This window comes from Numida meleagris, chromosome 1, assembly GCF_002078875.1.
Source record: "Numida meleagris isolate 19003 breed g44 Domestic line chromosome 1, NumMel1.0, whole genome shotgun sequence".
NCBI lineage: Eukaryota > Metazoa > Chordata > Aves > Galliformes > Numididae > Numida > Numida meleagris.
The window spans coordinates 35,503,418-35,507,116 of record NC_034409.1 but is presented as its reverse complement, the minus strand read 5'-3'; positions in this window follow the sequence as shown (position 1 = coordinate 35,507,116).

The window sequence follows — 3,699 nt, the reverse complement described above, 5'->3', positions numbered from 1 at the left end:
AGCTGGGATTGTTCAGTCTGGAGAAGAGGAGGCTCAGGGGAGACCTCATCGCTCTCTATAACTACCTGAAGGGAGGTTGTAGTGAGCTGGGGGTCAGCCTCTTCTCTCCTGTAACTAGTGACAGGACGAGGGGGAATGGCTTCAAGTTGCGCCAGGGGAGATTAGGCTGGACATTAGGAAATACTACTTTTCTGAAAGAGTGGTCAGGCGCTGGAACGGGCTGCCCAGGGATGTGGTGGAGTCACCGTCCCTGGAGGTGTTCAAAACATGTTTAGATATAGCGTTGAGAGACATAGTTTAGTGGGGTTATTGGTGGTAGGTGGATGGTTGGACTAGGTGATCTTGTAGGTCTTTTCCAACCTAGCTAATTCTATGATTCTATGATTCTATGATTCTATGATTCTAAGCTGCAAAACAATGAGAAGATATGTTTGTTTACTTAAACTGACTAAGAACTTTTTAGCTGAGGTGGATGCTTCTGTTTATTTTACAGAGACCAAAAGAATTTAATATTAATAGTATCTAGTTAACTCATATGGATCAAGCCAAGTCTATGGTTCACAATAAGACGGTGAAGTTTTTCTCCACAGCAGTGCTCTTGTGCACTGGGCCTACGTTTGTGTGGATCGTTGCATTTGTAAATTACACACAGCCCGCTTTGAAACTTAGTCCCTAGGCAGGGCAAACTGTCTAATATGTTGGCTAATCTGTTAGTTATTCTTAGTGGTTTTCTTTCTCTTTCATTCTCATTACCTTAAATTTTACATAATTTGTATTACAGTAATGAATGAAAGTTTTATGTTCTATCAGTATTGTATTGTCCCTTAAGTACTCATGATGATACGCCTCTAAATTTTTCTGTACTGTGAGAGACCATTTGCACCGGGGTGGTCTCCTTAAATTCCTGTGGTTCCCATCTCATGTCTGGAAGTCAGTTTCTTCTGTGGTGTGTTTTGCTGCTGTCCTCAGTATAGCTCAGGATATATCAGACCTATCATGCACACACATCTTTGCAGCACTTTTCAGTGTTCATTTCTAAAAGTGCTGTGTCCTTGAATGTTTTTCTGCCCCTACTTCATACAACTTTAAAACACTGAGTAATATCAGTTCTTTTGTATTCTATATTATTTATATCCTTACTACAATTGGTTGCCAAAGTGGCACTAAAGTACAGTGCAAAGAGCACTAAATGAGGCTCCCCACCAAAAAAAAAAATAATTTTTTTTAAGTCTTTGATCTGAACAGGTGACAGATAGTTAACTGATCAGGATCTGATATTAAACAGTACCCACCATACACCTATGATAGGAAAGATAAGGAAACCCTATATCCTGTATTATTTTTTAATACGGATACCATGCATTTGCACCCATCTGCATCCATTTACACCATTCTATGGAAAAGTTAGCTGGATTCAGCAAGACGTGCTGAGTCACCAAGGAAGCTCTCTAAAGCCCAATGCATCAGCATTATAGCACAGTGGTAGGAGCTTGCAGAACAGACAAAACGAAACTTGTGGGTTCAAGGGTTTTCCAGCAACAACAGGAGTTTCAGAGATGTTGAAAATTATTGATTTTCTTGTGAAAAGCCATTACAGACCTGCTACATGACACATTTATTCCATTTAGAGTAGAACTATTGACCAGAGAGTAGCACACCTTGGGGAAAGTGAGGCAGTTTTGCATTCTGACTCTAATTCTGGTATTGCCTGAGGTCATTCTCTAGGAGCAAGCTAAGAGAAAATGGTTAATCTGCTGTCCACATGCTTTGTATGCTGATCTTTGGTGTACATCATCAAACAAATATGACAGCATTTAGAGAGCTTAAAGTCAGACCAGAGATCAAATGAGTGCTAAAATGCACACAGGGCTTCCATCATCTCCACTTACCAAAGGTCTTATCTCTCCTTCTCTTGTCATTTCTCTTTGGTCCTGAGCCCCAAGAGCACAGAGTTAAGCTACTGGAATATGTGGATTGGTCGTGTGGTAAACCCCTTCTCCAGGAGATGTTACAAGTGAGATCCCTGGAGCTGGATGTGAGTCCATCTTAACCTGGAGACTGCATGCACATTTGGTCATGTAAATAGCAAATGGGATCAATGCTGGGGTAAATTTATTATCTAGCTTGTCTCATCCTTTCTCCCAAAGTTGTTATCACCACAGGTGGAAGAATTGTTATGCTGGACCAAAAGCTTCTTTCTCCTATTTCTGTCATACAGCACAGCTGGTCACTCAGGTCTTGATGTCTGACTTACACCAGTTCATGTCTTCATAGCTTCACACTGTTGGTATCACTTCAGGATTTCCAAGTATATCCTTGGTGTGATGTTCCTTGTGTGAATGGAATGGTACTTGAGGTGAATTTATCCCAGTCATCCAGCTGGGACAGACAGCTCTGTTGCTCTCAGCGTTTAGCTGGCCCAAAATCAGGTCAGAGATATAGACTGCCCAATCTCTGTTTGGGCATGACTGTAGAGAAGCAAGCATCTGACTCTACAGTTTTAATTTTACAACCTTCCTGGTGGGTGAGTTGGGACCTTTCATCCCATTTCCTGACCTTTGGTTCTTGGTGTGCTCTTGAGGCAGCTTGATAGCCAGGCATACACTGGTCCATGAGGAGAGCTCCAGCTGGAGCCCTGCCTTTCATGATACAGAGCCTGCTGCTTCTACAAGTGCAAATCTTGCCCCAGCAAGAGATTCATTAAAGAGATTAAAGTAAGCAGCAAAATCCTATACTATCTGCCGTATACCTGAAAAAAACACTTCACAATGGACTGGACAATGAATATTTAAAAGCAACGTAGTCCAGCTTCCTTACACATAACTGATTTTCTAAAAAGTTTTAGGGTTAATTAGCAAATATTTTTCTGCCTCTGGGCCACTACCTGTTAGAAAATTGCTGCCATAAGATTTTGTGGAAAAATAATTTTAAAAAATTCACATGTTTGATATAATTTATTACAAAACCAAACTAATCAGCTCAAATACTTTTCCTTCAATTGACCACCACTTCAAAGAAAGACTTCTCACATGAGAGGGAAGTTCTACTTTCTTGGAAACCTTGACCCTGCTGCCAGTAAATATGGAGATATCGTTTAGAAAACGTCACAGATGATTGTGGTAAAACTTGTTGAAAGTGGAGCAACATGTATAAAAAAGCACAGCAACAATACTAATCAACCAGCACACGAGCATTAGGTTATCTACATGAGCATCTCAGTGCAGAAGCTGTGTTGAGGGTTAACAAAATTAGGTTAACCTCTGTCATTTAACCAGTCTTGCTGTATCACACACGCTGCTGTGACTCGAGCACGAAGATTTGGGAGTGAAGATGAAAGCATATTCTGTTCTCAGATCTGGGCATTTGTTAGTTCTACTTTGTCTTTTCACTGTAGAAGGCAAAAAGTCATCTACAGGAAAGCATACCTGCCAGAAAGGACTACTCTCCCAAGTGACAGAGAACCTATATGCAAAGGCAACTAGTTTAAAATCATCTGTTCCTGTAAGTTGATCCCACTAGCTGAGGTTTATTTTATTTATGGATGCTTCTTTGGCAGCTTCGTTATTGATCACCTGGACACTTCAGTAGGCTGAATGATCTCTATGGTCTTGAGAGAAAGGATAACGCTTCTACTCCTTTTGAAAAGATGGGAAAAAGAGGATGAATGGAGAGCTGGGATGAGTTTGCCAAGGCCATGGA